The sequence below is a fragment of the Varroa jacobsoni genome, unplaced genomic scaffold (assembly GCF_002532875.2).
Source record: "Varroa jacobsoni isolate VJ856 unplaced genomic scaffold, vjacob_1.0 scaffold_1134, whole genome shotgun sequence".
Lineage (NCBI taxonomy): Eukaryota > Metazoa > Arthropoda > Arachnida > Mesostigmata > Varroidae > Varroa > Varroa jacobsoni.
The window spans coordinates 125,365-142,597 of NW_019214036.1; the positions used below are offsets into that span (position 1 = coordinate 125,365).

General features: G+C 43.0%; 1 protein-coding gene and 1 long non-coding RNA gene across 2 annotated transcripts in view; one reads left to right on the plus strand and one right to left on the minus strand.

Annotated features, from left to right (window-relative positions):
* Positions 1 to 17,233, plus strand: part of ft (cadherin-related tumor suppressor fat) — a 61,577-nt gene that overhangs the window by 13,506 nt on the left and 30,838 nt on the right. The gene's annotated exons all lie outside the window — the stretch shown is intronic.
* Positions 10,039 to 13,113, minus strand: LOC111266985 (uncharacterized). Its single transcript, XR_015313625.1, has 2 exons — positions 10,810 to 13,113; positions 10,039 to 10,251 (listed from the first exon to the last, which is right to left on the minus strand). It is a non-coding gene; the product is annotated as an uncharacterized LOC111266985 (long non-coding RNA).

The following is a 17,233-nucleotide window of genomic DNA, read 5'->3' on the forward strand; positions in this document are numbered from 1 at the left end:
AAAATTACTTAGCCCGGATGTAACGATATCTGTTAAGCTTTTACAAGGAACAGATTTCTTGATTGTACTTGAACGAGATGACTTCGTTCATAGTCCACCTGATTCATAAAAACTTAACGTTTATGATAATTAGGTTCATTTGATCCCTGGTCTACCCATATTAAAAAACTACACATTCAATTGGATATGGACTGCGGCGGCCTGCACCGTTATCCATCGAGTTGAGTTTGCGACAAAAAAATAGGATGAAGTAACTGGGCCAAAATAACTGAGTCCTATGACTGTCGCTATGAATAAAGACTGTTTTCCCAGAACTAAAACAAAAAAGTTGAATTTCTATGCATCGTTTAGTTGCCCCTATGCTATTAATTTGGGCCAGTTTTGACTTGTGCTACAGGATCGTTCTCTAATCCGCACACACGTATGCAGATGTATCTGTGCGGAAAACAACGGGTGTAGGTAATTAATGATAATTATTAGAAAATGTGCCTCGATGTAAGCTCGTATATCTATTGATTACGACAAGTATTTCGCTTGTCTGTGACCGCGTTTCGCAGTCGACAAGGGGGGTCCGTTCAGCTACGCCACAGCCCCGTTTGCTCCTTGCTTATTCTGCGTACTGCTCCACCATATCGAAATTTCCCTATTTCTTCTTTTGATATTCAGTGTGTTTGATTCGACTTACGACCGCAACAATCCAATCAACACAACGAAACGTAGACAACAAACAGTTGCGTTTCTGTCCGACGACAAATGCAACAGCATTAATAACAATAGTGACGGTGAAAATACGTCTCTACATACATACACGATCGAACCAATGCGTAGCCTTAATCAAAAGTCTAAAATGGATCTCAGCATCGATATCGATACCTACTAGTATTTACATATCTGTCTTATAGAGCTCAACGTGTTTGTTGCCCGCGCCTCCTTTCCTCTGTATACGTTTCGAAGAAATTAGATGTCAACACAGCGTGGCGGTCCACCGGCGATGGGTTGGCTACCGAACGGTCGATTCTGTATGTCTCCGAGCGGCTCCCTCTAGGTGAATATCTCCGTCACTCTGAACTGTTTTCGTCTGACTGGCATGTCTATTCGACATTTCTGTCCAGGTGTTTTCCTATAAGTCTGAATTCCGCCTATCAATGTTGAGGGTACCTGTGAGACTGACTGGATGTCGTCTTCAATATTGGGACGACCATGATCGGGCCGGCTGCCGCAGCCGCTACGGTGGCCAATCGATGTTGATAAAAACGTTAAGTTGACAAATCTAAATAACGTCGTGATGGCAGTGCGGGTGCACGCAGGCTATTCCGCTTCTGTTGCTACCGCTGTATATATGCGGCAGCTTTGCTTCTATGACCAGTGATCACTAGTGCTGCTGCTGATGCTCATGACGATAACGAAGCTTTAGACAACAACGTAGCATTCGACGACTGCCGCTGTTGTCGGTAGATACCGCAGTTGTATCTCCTTTCAAATCGGCACCAGTGAACGAGCGAAAGCAATGAAAAGTTTGTCCGTGTATATTTGTGTGCCGACCGGTGTCTTCCAAGTGCACAGATTCTATTTACGATAATTTTATTCATCGATTTATCAGAGGAAGATAGTCCTCGCTCACGATGATCCCTGTTGGTACAGACCAGAGCGTGGCCAAGCTGATCCCAGTGGCTCGTCAACCCGGACACTCTTTCTATCTCCCTGAGAGAGTTGCTGCAACACGTATTCTTACGCTGTTCGGTGTTTCATCAACGATGATGACGACGACGACAACTGGAGCAGCAGCACAAATGATGGGAGACTATTGAACATCGCAGCTGAGCTGCGACCCCTCCTCTCCTCCGCCTGTCCACGTTGTGTTCCGTTTTTCTTCCGGCCATTTGCGCTAGAAAACTTGCGAAGGAAACCATACAGGTGAAGTGGCACTGCAGTCACTGTACTAGAAGCCCCACTTGATAATCAATTCTTATGCCGTCAACAAAAATAGAGGAGCTAGCTAACAATTTCTTTGCTGTTCTTCTGCTGGCGAATTAAACGCGTATACGATAAGTTGCCAACAGATTTTGCTATATTCAAATTGACAGACCTACCTAAATGCCAGTTGACGCTCGTGTTTTTTTGCATAGAACGCGATTAAATTTGAACTTTGGGATGCAATAAATATTGTTGAAAAAACAGCGATTATTTTTCATGAGATTTCCTATCGTTTTTCTTTTGTTTCATTGAAATGTAGGAAATTTTTGTGTGTTGATCTATCGATCTGTATCAAATTGTGTATGAGGTCGCATTAGTACGCGTGTGACAGATGGATGCAGCAGACGACTAGCCCGGGTTAAGCCGTCCTGCACCAGCCAAGTTGAAGAGTCCGACGTACCGTACCGGCTACAGACGTAGCGTAAACCCTACAGCGTCTACCGTTAGATGGCTGCCTACGGCGGTACTGATTAGTGATAATTAGTAGCTATCTTGATAAACGTTTAATGAATCTCGAAGGATAACTGTTTGTTTGGATTGACTACAACGACGGTTGGTGTCGGAGACTTGAATGAGAATTAGTTTATCGGATATTGTTTCGCCTAGTGCTAGTATCTATTGCATACACGGGCGGCATGCGAATAGAATGTTCGAGTTATATTTTGACCGGCATAGCTCTAGTCGGCAGTCTAAGGGTCAACACGATTTCCCCCACTTGTCATCTGCTTACGAATAGCGTGCCGCAGCTAAGTACCGAAAAAAGGTCATTTCCGATTAGAAATTAGCACGCTGCTGGAAATTACAAACGCTACCGAATAAATGTCTAGCTGAAACTATCTCATATATATATTTTAGGCACGTTATGAATGGGTGACCCACCGAAAGGGGTTATAGCAAAACGGATTTGTGTGCTTAACAAAAGTGACTAACGGAGTTTGTACTGATTTCTTCGATCTGTGCTACGTGGCGAATTGTGTTAAAAGAAAGCTGAGCATGGCAGAGCTTTTGCTTGTCGCACCCATTGATGTGTAACTTGATTACATCTTCCGACATGTATCTTTTTTATAAATAGATAACGAAAGTTAGAAATAACATGTTCGGCGAAATTGGGTCTTTTACATCCCTACCAGTTGTCTACCGTTGTCATCAGTTTCCCGCAAACAACATTGTGATAATCAGGCTTTTTGAAGCTAACATTGCTTGATTTTCTAACTCGTTCTGTAGAACTATATATATATATATATATATATATATAGTTATAGAGAACGAATATTTCGAGTGGCGACACCGATTGTGCTACTAGCCGCTAATACTCGAAAACGAAGGCGTTTTTAAGTTAACCCAGAAGTGGCTGTAAAGTGAATAGTTTCGAAATGATAGGAAACGGCTAACCTTTAGCTGCCACGATATGTAAGGGTTTGCAATTAAAACCAGGTATGGTTGCTTTGGATATGGTTTAAAAGCAATACCTTGCAACTGAGCTGTTAGAGTTTCTGGAGACTTTATTCATCTCCCATTTAAGCGAGTACATTAGATAAATAAACGCAGAGAGTAGTGCGCTTTGTGCTTATTGTCAGAGACAATATACAAACCGAATTTTGCATGCATCATAGCCTTTCAACCCTAAGTCTATTATAAGTTACTCTTTATATCGGCTCAGATAGTGACTGAGTCACGTCTCTAGCCATACGTCGCATAAAACATGCGCTCATAGTACTATCGACAGCTAGAAACAGTTACGTACTTAATGGACAAGAAGTAACGCGGATAGGGGAACTCTATGGGTGAACGCGGCAGAAAAACTTATTTGTTTATAGCTACGGAATGCTGCTTCTCTCGACGGTACTATCGAATATAAATAGATGGAATGAACAAGCATGCGTAAGACAAAAGCAAACGACGAAGTGCGAAAGCTGCCAAAATAACACCGAGACAGCGTCGACGAGAAAATTTGCTTCGCTCTTTATGTTTAGTTCGGTTCGCTTCAATTTGGTTATATGGTGACTCGACTCTTGGCGATGTCCCTGTCTTGAACCCGGACTTAGAGGGGCTGTCCCGGGGCAGAAGGCCCAGGTAGACCGGTTGCTCTTGTTACAGTCAACGAGCCAGACATGGTTCGGCCGATCGATTCCGATGTCGTTCAGAATAGATGTCTGACGCTTGAGCGGCGGCAACGCCAGCTAATCATGGCAAGAAAAAGATAGAGAGCGGGCGTTTGCTCGCTGGGTGTGACTCCTGCTGTGAAGAACCGCGAACCAGCGCTCAAGTAAAGGCGGCAATGGCGGCGGCGATAACACTACTAACAGCCGCAGCTATAGCAAAAACAGAAGGAAAAGCCGTCGCCGCACAACAACAGCAATCGTTCCTGATCGCCGTAGTTCTTAACGCTCATCAGCGGTCGCCGCATCGTCTTTTCGCCATCGTCAATTTAGCCGTCTACGAGAACAAATCGACGAAATAGATCGACACGACTGCTGCTGGACGCTGCTGCCTGGATCTCTTTTTGGCCAGCGCGCATATCGACTGGAGCAGATGACCGTCGCACCGCCGAACCGATGCATCTCGCTGTTGACGTTGCTGTTGTCGTCGTCTTGGTTCTTTTTCTGTTGCATTCGAGATCTTCGAAAGGAACTGCAGGGTGTACCAACAGATTGACGTCGTTTTATTAGACCACTTGTCGAGCAATCAGTGCAGTTGTCCCTCTGTGCGCCTTTATCGACAATTGTAACGCATGCATATAAGTACGAAGGCTTTGAACTTTAGGCATACCACCCTCATAACACCCGCCTTTCCTATTGAGCCCCTCTACTATATACACCCACGAATACAACTTTGCTTCTGCCCATAGAACTAGCGCCATCGACGTAGCTCGCACTCAAAATACATAGCTAACTGTCGTCTGAGACAGGGTATCTGCATCAGACTGTAGCAGCTTAAAAACGACGTCAAAAGTCACCGAAACCCGTGGCCGTCAAGTCGAAATAGACTACAGCGTTGTTTCCGCGTTACGCCACTGATACAAGGCTGTGGACGGGACAGCGGCAACAGCGACACTGATGGTGGCGCTCTTTGTCGTACGTAGTGTGGTACATTTGGTGTCTTCCACTTATTGCTTGCCCCTCCATATATCAAAGTCGTACCTGATTCTGCTACGGCTGATCGTCGTTGTCTTACACGATAACCTTTTCCGCTCGAGATAACTGAGGACTAGGGTTGGCTAATTTCTGGGCTTCGGTATGACCCGTGCTTTTATTCCTCAAGTATTCTTTAAATGAACTCGAATGCTGCACTTCTCGCGTATAGCGGCCGTTCTTCTATTGGTCTTGTCAATGTTCTATTCTACAATGATATTGTCTATGTTGTTTAGATAGAGCCGGGAGTATTGTTGCATACAGAGATTTTACACGATCACTAAAACGGACATTTTCTCGAAAGAAAGGCCCCTATGGCGGTAATAATTATGATCATTATTATTGCTCACTACCATCATTATTACTAAACATAAAAATGGCCGTTGCACTCTACATACATACATTTGAGTTGCGACATATTGTTGAACTTGAGTTGTAGATAATGACCGCAATATATCATAATCGTCCTAAATTTTGTGAATATTATTCTAATACACCTTTGCTGTGCCTTGTCTATCTGTGTGGTCGATCTGAGTGAAGATCCGTTTCTGCAAAACAATGCGAACCCGCATCAAAGGACGATGAATGAAAGGCCACCGTGTGGTCACGGCGTCCTTACCAGATCAATAAAAGCGAGTGTGGCTGTCGCTAATTTACTTAAAAGGACGACCAGAATGTCCTGTATTTTATGGAAAGTACATAGAAGGCAAACAGGACAGCGCGCCGCATACCGTTGTCGCCACCTAAAGATCGCTTCATATATAACCATCATTATTTGAGCTCGTATTTAGATCCAGCATTGTTATTTGTAACTACAGTGGGACATCAATACCGTTGTATAGTGATGAACTAAGGCCACCAATTGAGAGTTGTCCAGCTGACCTCGCACGTTCGTAGCCTTGTCGGTCAGTGTTTGTATGGATCTGCCTTCATGGGAAGAAGGTAAGGCCTGTACCCATGACCATTGTGTATTTTAACATGTAACGCGTATAAAATTAGATATAATTAGCGTTTTATTACCCCTAGCATCAGCATCACTGTTGGTCGCATATATTTTAACATAACATAGACTTCTACTCAATAGAATAGCAGCAGCACAATATACCAGAATTCTCTCTGACACCGGTGTGTTTTATAGAATAACAAAGATTTCCGTTCCCCTCTTATCATCTAGCTGTGACCCGCCCATTTTTTTTTCGTGCGACATAAATATATTAACCATCGCAACCCAAGGCGGGAACATTGTTAACGGGAGCCAGCCAGGACATCAGCATCGAACACGACATGACACAGCCTTACTGCGAAGGATAAAGGTAGCTCGTGAAGCATGGCATTTGTTGACCAGTGAAGCTGTAAAGCACATGAAACTTCAGTACCAACAGCATCACCAGTAGCTCAAGTTCAAGAAATACAATTGGAAATTTTAGTAATCTCGATTTGAGTATTTATTGAAAAATATATGGGAGATCCGTTTGCAAACCGTTTGCCGCATCAGAACAGATTCTCCCTAAGAATCCGTTGTGGAATCCAAGTGTAGGACTACCATTAATCTCAAGAGCGACCTTCGGTGTTGTAAGTAGCCCTAACCGCGATCCTCTATAGAGAATTTACAAGACTTGGAAAACCTATCATATTGATCTATCTATTCACTACCGAGGCTTTGAGTCTGTTTGTTTGATTTCAATCGACCTTCCGAAGCGGTCGGATCAGGCTGATTTTTGGCAGTTCGCTACCGGATACTGGAATAGAGCTGCGCGTAAGATAAGGCTAGTCAGATATTTTTCCGAAGCATAGAGTGTCCTTACGCTCAGATCTCGAAGAACGAAAACATAACATGTTATTCCATGTAAGAAGGGTTGTTCTTGATCACAATAGGAAACTCTTCCCGGACTGAATCCAAATGCTACACATACACACCTAAGATAGATTTCTGAAATGGTCAAAACCCATTGAGAGGTTCATCTCACCCACGTAAAGGTTAGGTGAAAACGCGTTTCGAGCTACTTTCAAATGTTTCTTTTGGAACGAATCTCTGATTAGTCTTTGATAGGAACTTGCAGTGATTGATCCGACGAACATCTTTACTAAACAGTTTCAACAGTTATGTTTTTCAACAATATTCTGTAGAATATTTCATAATATAAAAATATTTTTTTACGCAAATAACAACTTTGCTGACGCTAACTTTACACCGGTTGATAGATCTAGACCCGTTGACTAAAAACGCAATATATTCTCCTATACCTGAAATTGATGTTTTGACGTTAAAAGGGCCATAAACTAAATGTGGCAGTCGCTTGTCCTGATACTGAAGAAAATTTTTTAAATGAAATTCTATGTAGGGGTATCTTCTTGCGTCGATAAACAACCCTCGATAAGCTGAATCGAAATGCGATACACGTTTATATATTGGATGTTCGATATTAGGATAGAAAACGGTGTTTCGACTATGAAAACTTAACACGATGCTCTCTATGAAAGCGCTTTCACTGACGCCAGCCGACAGATCTCGACCAGTTGAATAACATGTTACACATATAACTGAATTTGATATTTCTAAGTAAAAACTGCAAAAACCATATTGCTCGTACCTGTTTTCCTGCGTAGTATAAAAGTGAAAACGCGTTTTGTGAACGAATTTCTAACACATGTCGATTGAAAAGTTAAAGTCAGATGTAGTCAAATCACTTTCAAATAAAAAAGCCAAGTAAATATATGTAAACACTTATTATCAGAAAAATTCAACAGAAAACAGACAAAAAATCAAGTTTTATCGACCTCTCAGAAACAGAATCAATACATTAACGAAAGCATATCAATTACTCGTTTCTTCATCTAATATAATACATCCAATTATTGAAAAAATAATTAAAAAGAAGCAGGTCTTGGTGACGTCCCTGGGCCGGTATCAGTTAACTAGCCGACTCCATTAAAAGTCGGCGAAAAGCTGACTTGACATCACACATGTTTCTTGATGTTCGGCCGATGGCCGACCTATTTACGTGCGTCCCGGAAACGAAGTCAGCAAGTCAACGCCAAAAAAAATTCATAATCATGCTGTAGGAATGTACCACAAGTGAGCATAGCACGAGCGGGACAAATCTAGAGTTAGCTGAAGCCCCTGACGATGAGGCCATAGAATTATTTGCAGTTGGGTTATGAATTCGGTAAAGGCGGTTATCGCAACAAGATCACCGTTAGTGTGCATTCGAGTTAAAGCTTTCGTTAGCGTAACGAATCAGATTAGATAAATCAATTAACGCAGAAGTCCGCTTTTCACTGCGAAACTTGGAGAGCTGGATGAATTGGCGAAGTACCGTCCACGCCTTTTCTGCGTCAAGGTTTGCGCGGGACATTCTGACTCGTCATCATTTTTCAAATTTTAGCTTCTGTTTCTTCGACACATGATGACGCGTAGGCTAGCGAACTTCATCATGCTTTCTATTGCTTCCTTGACCGTCGTTGAGTACGCGCTCCAATAATACGCCAGATTTTGCCGGATCGCATTCAATGCTGCTCAGTGGATGATCGTACACCCAACCCCGTCTCCTCTTTTTTGCCAAGCTTTGCCACACATGTCGGGAACAGGCCGGCGTCGGCCAGTTTCGTGTTACGTTGTTCGCGCGCGGGTGCCATACGGGCATTCTCCGCACGGTCAATAATAGCATGTGGCGATGCTTGGCATCAGGATGCGTGTCTATGATCCTGGTCGAGCTCTAGACTTCAGAATGATCTGAACAGCCATTACCGATGTGACCTTGCTTTGATAGTTAGTACTCGCCATAATTTTTTCCGTCCATTCACCATAATGACTGATAAGTGACCGTCAGCAACAGCAGAAACCGAAAAAACTACAGTGGCAGTAGCTCTGAGGAATAAAAGGAAGCATAAAAGAATGTCATAAAAAATTGGAAAACAGACGGGGACCAAAGTAAAATAAAACGAAAATAAAGTTATGACTATTCAAGAAGAAACGTAAACCGGTGGAGCACTTAAAACCCACAAAAGTATGATGGCCAAAAACAAAAGTTAACCCGTCGTCGTTGCCGTTGCAATGGAGACAACTTTAAAAAATGTACATATGGTTGCTATAGCCGTAGTAGTAGAAACGAGCGAAATAATGAAAGGCAAGCTAAAAGAAAGACCAAGTTTTTGGTACACACCGCTCTCAGAAATAAACAGCCAGAGCCTAAGGACGATACAAACGACCAAACGGTAACTAGTGACAGTGAGTGCCTGGTAAAGACTGCGAAGTACCACTGAAAGCAATGTCCGCCCTTGTATCGGTACAATATGCAAAAGAATTACGCGTGGGCCAATTCACAGTAAGAGCAGGAAAGAAGATCAACAGGAAAAAAGTCTAAAAGCTTTAATTTGCGTTGGATACGCTCTTTAAAAAAAGATATATATAAGAAAGGTGGAATTGAAGTACACGCTGAAGTGGAAGATTAACAAGATACGTGAAAGAGGTCGAGGCAACGGCTGACAGTAAAGCTTAAAGCGCTTGAGTCCCCCTCATATTGTTGCGAAGAATGAATTCAGAAGTTAAAATACTGATCGGCGATGTCTGATATTTATAACGATCATAGAACAAGTTACTGATGATGAAATAATTTTAGCATTATATAAGTATAGTTTTCAAGGTTGAGGCTACTCAAAAGTAAGCGTTCCTCAAATAAGAACTTTGTATTAGGTGATTCCTGCCAAATCATTTTCATACGCAACGGCTTCTCACACACCCCAAGAGACAATCAACTTACGAGTTGACTGACAGTGAGGCAAATTACGTAAAAAACGCTGTGTTTATACATACATAAAAAGATGCATGCAAATTTATTTGATTTCATTCTGTATTATATCGAGAAAATAAACTCAGATGCATAAACAATCATATTTATAAGGTGGGCCATTGCAATTTGAACACACTTTGGCAGACTGTTTGTCGTAGTAAACACGCGTTTATTAGCTATTCGTGCCCTAAAAAGGCCAGTTCTTTCTAGAACAAGAAGCAAACACACTATGGCAAAACCAGTACATCCTTCTAGTAATTTGAGCGAGGATAAAGTGTTGTCGAATGTGTTCACAAATTTATGATATAAACTCTTATGTTCTATAGTTGTCGGTCTGCAAAATTATTACGCGGCCTCTGAAAAATCCGAAGAAAACTTTTAGGATGCAAATCGGCACGTTAGCGGGCTGACAATAATCGGTATCGCTTGACGCATGGCGACTGTCAAAAAGTTGTTTGCAGACTAAAAACTGAATATTTTTAAAATGACTAGTGAATCGTTTAGGTCCAAAAGTGGGCATATAATTATGGTGAATGATAGTTGCGCTGAACTGTCGAGAAGTATATTTCCAGAATATGAAAAAAATTTTGCAGAAATATTTACTCTCGATTAGATGGGTCCTAGGAATAACTTACGAGAAAGGTACGGATTTAGATGTCACGCCCCGAATATACATTGTTATACTGATGGTTTCACCGCCTTTACTCGGAACTTGACAATTCCAGCAAAACTTTCTGTATAAGCAGTGACACATGCGGCATAAGCATCTCGGCGGCTCTAACGTGAACGCTAGACACTGTCGTACATATGTATACTTAGCTTCGTACATAAAACAAAGGCACCTGTATATGAACCTAAGTTGCCTGGCAGCTGTTTTTAAGGGTACGATAGTATAAATATATTCACGTATGTACCTTACTTATCGCCTCAGTAATCTCCCAGATCTTCTCATCTCGTAATGAGCTGCTCCGATACGAGCGCGAAACGGGTCCAAGTGAAACGAAACTGTAAGAAGCGTCATACAAGCTAAAACAACAATTAACATCGGCCGCCTGTCCGCCAATGTGCGCCACGAGAAGCAGCGGCTAGCAGACGACGAGAAATATTCATTGTAAAGCACTCTGACAGCAGCAGAGAAGGGCAAGAAGTTCTCTGAAGTCGGTGTTACAAAACGAACCAACGCTTTTGCCGCTACCAGCTCATCAGCTGCTTCTGAATTAGCAGTAGCAACAAAAGCAAGAAGCAACATCAGCGAACGAACTCGTGGCGCAACAGTTACGATGGCAGGCGGCACTACCGGCGGCCGCCCGCCCGCCGCAGATAAGCTGGGTGATGGCCGTATGGGAGCCTGGGGCGAGAAACGAAGAGGCCGTCCCAAGCCCTCGCTTGACTGGCTTGGTTCTTTTCGGTTGTCTGGAGCGGTGACAGAATATAACTTTTGCTACCACTGCTATTACTGTCGTTCTGATAATGACGGCGGTTTTACGGTGGCCAATACTGTTTCTCGGCTGACATAGACGAGAAAACACACTGGAAACAGCCAGTGCGACAACACCGACAGTAACAACAATAACAACAGCAACAACCATAGTAGCTTGAATTGCGCTAGAGCCGATGCATGTACCCGCGTCGTTGCGGCTCCTGGCTTTCTTTTTTTTTTTTCGGAAGGAGAAGCAAAAGAACCGACGACGACGACAATGCGACCCGACGCAATGACCGATGCGAATATCCAGCAGCAGCACGATTTGTTCAGTTGTTGGCGTTGCCTTGAAGTGCACCACCGATGTCAACTTTCGTCGTTGTCGTTGCTAGCGTTATTGTTGACAAACTTGTAGTAGTAACAAAAGGGTTTTGTCATCTGCTACTAATGCTGCTGCTGTTATTACTGGTGATCGCTGATCTACACTTCTAATTGGCAGGTTGCAGTAGGCACCGTAAAAGTTACCTCATCGTAGCACTCTGGTGCTCATTTCCCGGTCGCTCGACGCTCCGTATGAAAATGTATGTACGCGTAAGTGTCGGTTGGTGTCTGTCTGTTTGTCTAAGTGATACGTTGCTCCTTTCTCTGTGAGAGGAGTTATAGTTCTATCCACGTTTGTCTTCTGTAACGCCTCGTAGAACTTGGCGTACGATGCAGAGAATAGAATAGTATAGCCCGAGTTACCAGCTAATTCAACGAGCAAGAGAACTTATTCTGTTGCGAACGTCGAAGTCGTCACGAAGACTTCTCTAGCTACTTATATCGTTGCTTATAGCTTCTATATCTATTTCTGCTACTGTTGCTGTTTTAGCTGTTGTTGCCGCTCCTTCTGACGTTAACAAACTGAAGTCACTGGCCTGCTGTTTGTGCCTGAGCACTTCACTACGCTGACGAACCAACGAGCAGCTCATAGTTTACATCAGGTACTACAGAGGCGACTCTTTAACGAGAGGACGAAACAGTCTCAGCCAAACGGCCACATAAACACATGAACGAAAGGCGGATAGAAATAGCGCCCTAGACGTGGTGGGGACACCAATTAGCATTAGGTTTGGTATGATTATATTTTGGTGCCGGCTGGGTTCCTGCGAGCTAGAAGGGACGGTCCGGCGGCACAGCGGATGTCTCAGACTACTTTAGTGATGACGAGAACAACGACAAAAAAAGAACAGAACAAGATTAAAAAGAAGGCTCATAAAAAAATTGCGATAACGGTTATAGACAGATAAGAGTGAATTGTCGATCAGCTGTTGGCCTATCCATATCGATAGATTGCGCAGTTCAAACGTTTAACACATGAAGGCAGTTCCTTCAATCGTAGGTAGTTAGGCTGTGTTGTAAAATAAATTTACTCTTCTGTTACAACGATGAGCACAAGAAAGGTGTAACTTGGAGAGACTGCTTCACGTGGTCCGAAATAGTGCGATGCAGGCTTCAGATGTCTCGTCATGTTTTTTTTGCAGACAGAACTTCTTCTCGCACGAGCGATTACTATAAAGACTCCATAATAAGGCAGAGTAAATATATCCAAATGTAGAGGGGAAAAGTGGGTGACATATTGAAGTTCAGCTGAGAATAGATGTGGTTAACGGGAGTCGTACCATGACCGAAAGATTCCTACTCTTCTCACGAAGCAGTGCTACAGTTCTGTTCCAGTATATTAAGCGATAACTTTGTGTATACCAGTTTGTGACTGAAGACCTTTAAAGATTCATAGATGTTCGCTGATGAAGGCAGATTTGCTTTGATGTAGCCACTTGGGACAAAAAAATTGTTTTACAGACTTTAGAGGAATGGTATTTAAAATCGATTTCTTTAAGAATAAGAATTCGTGGGATAATTTATGAAAAACCTGCTAATACATATTGCCAGCAACAAAAATCGAGTGAAGCCCATGACGCCTCCCGCAAATTTGCGGCTTTTGTCAAAGGGGGTTTGCTCCCGTATCGGATTAGTCTTTTGTTAATCTGTCAAGAGGTTAAAGACTGTGTCTGTTAAATAGTGAGTTCATCTAAGTAAAATACTTGAGGCGACCGGGGTCATACACTTCCTGCGGCAGCGCAATATCTCCAGCCGAAAGTAATAGATCGTTGTATTAGTTAAGTGCGCCAAACTTCGAGCATTTTTAAGGATCTGTACAGTTCTTCTGTGCTACTTATGAAGGCAGCGCTTAAATAGCTTTTTTACAGATACGATATGGGGCTATCACTGCCAAAGTCACCGGCGCCGTTCATTGATCACGCCGGGAGTATTAGCTTATGGGAGACGATAAGAAAGAGGCGGCGTAGGCACAAGGTGAGGACAGCCCGATTTTGGATATTCGCTGGTGGATCCTCAGGTTCTCGAGCATAACGGCAAGTATTGTCAAAGCCGGCGTCTTGCAAACCTTCCGATTGCCAAGCACAATATGAAGCCCACGAATGGATGATAAGTCCACAGAGCAGCACCCAAGCCTCGTTTAAAGTTAAAGGAGTGCCGATCGTTCGACTCGTTTCCACGTAGGGTGGCGGTTAACTTTGTCCTGTTTATCTGTACGTTACACTCGTTCTGGGGCCACCCTCTGTTCTTCATGCTGTCGCACCTCAGACTAGAAATAAGGATGAAAGTAGTAGCATCAGACCAAAACAAAGTTACGACAGCGGGGAGGACGACTTGAGAAAATGGAGCCTAAACCGTTTGTTTCATCCATGTACGCTTAACAGGCCAGTGGCTTTTGTGAGCAAAGGCCGCTGATCGGTGTATAAATTAACAGTATACGGATCAGCAAGGTCTGAGTGCTGATTCTGGTGTTAGACACAGGAATAAGCAGAAACCGTGGCATCAGCAGTAGCGACGAACAATACAAGATACAACCGTGGTGTGTGCAACGCCAAAACGTTTACGAAGACGCGTGTTGACGCGACCAGATCAGAGTGGGGCGTTCCCAAGTTCCGTATCTTCTGTGCGATCTGCCTGTTGCTCTTATACGTACCCCCTCCTTGATTGCTTCAGTTGCTGTTCTTTTGGCCAATGCTATAGTTTACACATAGTTCGCATATTTTTGAGAACGCGCCCTATCACCAATCTTGGTATTGTTTCTGAGGAGAAATCGATGCTAATAGCGGCAGTTGCGGCGAGTTCAGTGATCCCTATAAGTACACAAGCAAACGTTACTTTTAATTCTTTAAATGTTCTATCGTCCAGTTGTTGAGATAAGTAGAAGGAATCGAGAAAGAAACGAAGAGTAATTAATCTCGTCTCCAATTAACCAATAACTAATAATTTACGCTGACAAAATACTTTTTCCACTATGCATGGCAGCGAACTATAATATACGGGTTTGGTTTAAGTAGTGCTGAGTTAGACTGCATGGATTTAAGGACAAGTCTCTCCGTGATCAAAAAAGAAGGTAAAGGAAAAAAATTATTCCAGTAGTCTACACGAGCCAATTTTCATCCAATTAGTTCTCATAGAATCACTTCATCTTTATATCACCTATCATCACCAAATTATGACTATCGTGACTTAACAGCTATGCTTATTTTGACATTTTCTACCCCAGAGCATTTCGTAAAAGGACGGAAACCTTTCTTTTTTTTACTTCAGGCATTTTCCATTATTGTTTTGCTGCGTCGATTTCATTTTTTAAATGTAGGTATCCAAACATTACATTCACTATAGTACCTGTGTATTTTTTCCAAGTGCTCCCTTAAGCAAAGGCTATTAAACGATGTCTAATAATCCAGGCTACAAATTCTATATATATTTTTCAGAACGTCGCGAACTGCCCTATACATATATATTCAGGTGCAATATTTCGTCCTATGATAATCGCTTCTCTACCGGTTGACACTATCTTTGATCTGTGTCGGCTGTCGCCTCGTTGTTTTTCCCTGTTATTCTCGGTTGATCATCCTTTCTCTTCCTAAGATGAGGCTCTGCACTTTGTTTGCACAAACGCTTTACTTGCTAATAGCTGCTTCCTCATCGGTTCCCTTTGGCAGTTGGTGCAATTTTTTGCCGCCACGAGACCATGACGGATCACGATCATCGTAAATTGTTTAAAAAAGTCTAATGGAACAAATGCAAACGGGAGATCAGAGTCGAGTCAACTCGGCCACATCAGCGCACAGCGAGGCAGACACAACAAAAACGAGGCAGCGACGTCAGGATGGAATGACACTTTTGACGCTATCTGACACAGGAGTGCGAAGGAAAAACGCACAGAGGAAAGTTTGTTGTCACCGGCGTTTCCATCTGTTGAGCATAGTTCTATTCCGTTTGTTGTCGCGGTCGTTGTCGTCGTCTTCATCCAATATTTTAGCAGCGCTAGAAGGCGACGTTTGTGTCAATTTACACAAACGGCGTAAAAAAAGGTCGAGGAAACGTGGAAGATCTATTGCTGCAGCCGCTGCTGCTATTAGCGTCGTTTTGAACGGTGCACTGTTGTCTTGGTGTTCATTTCTGGAACGCACGGAAACGGTCGTAAAGGAAAGACCGTCAGAAAACGGAGTTCTGCGGCTTCTGCGTATGGCGGCGACGGGTCGATTTTGCCCGTAGAAAACGGAGAAGAAATAGGAGACAGGGAGAGAGGAATTCACTCTATACACATATAATTTAAGTGACACGTTCGTAGAGTTGTGATCTGTGCGCGTGTATGTGGCTGTGAAGGCGCGCATCTACATGCATACTTCTAGCCGCGTCGTATCACCTGTCAACCTATTGTGTCGTGACCGGCACATGGCAGCCCCAATGCCGATGATAATGATGGTCACAATGATCCGGCTTAAGCTGTCGCCGCTGCTACAGCTGCACAATAACAGGCATAGGCAACAGCCATACAGCAGTGACTGGGAATGAAAGCGATGACATTACCCACACACAAACGAGACGAAGACTCACGCGACGGAAGCCCATGGAAGAGTCGGCAAGAGGGGATGCGCACTCAAAAGACGATCGTAATGATGGTGGAATCTATGTATTTCGCAGGATATTCACGCACGCGACTATGTAATGCCACCAGAACTAGCAGCAACGGCAAGCTACATGCAATTGCCTTCTAACAGCAGCTCTATTAGCGTTTATTTAATGGAGAATAAACTCAAACGCAGATGCAGAACAAACACCTTAGCCGCATCAAGTACGTTTGAAGAAATAGTAGAATCAGTCTAAGGTCGGCCACATGGAAGGCTTTCGGCTTCAATAAGTGTCTGTCCCAGATTTTTAAGCAAATACGTTATTAACAGTAAAGCCTTATATACACACTGCCTTTACACTTGAACTACTTAAAAAAACAAGCAGAGCATGCACTCCTACGCAGAACATTTGTAAAGGTACGTAACGTAAAAACTATTCTTCATTCAAAACAGCATATTAAATTCTAAAAGATATCAGAATTAAATACAGTTGAACAACCATCGCAATAATCGCAGCACAATACAGTATTGGCCGTGGCCGTTTTTTACAATGTTGAATATCTTCGACTGCTTTTTTGCTGTATTTTCGTGGTATCGTAATTTAACCACACTTACTTGAAGCAGCACTAGCTACCTCTTACGTAGATATATATATATATATATACAATACGATGTCTCAATTGGTCATACTTCTAACCCATTGATTCATACAGCCATATTCATTGCGGCATTTCGATGAGCGCAGACGCTATGGGTGGTACAATATCGGCGACGATAACACTCGGGGATGTCGTTGAAAACAAGATATATATTGTGTTTTACGCTGGTCGTTGCGTCTAATGAAGAATGCGGTGTACATGGAACGCCGTTGTAGCCCAAGTTCCGTTCACGCTACGCTTTCCATTTGTCTCTCAGCCTTGCTCTTTCTTAGCTGGCCGCTTAATGCTGTTGACATTCTATATA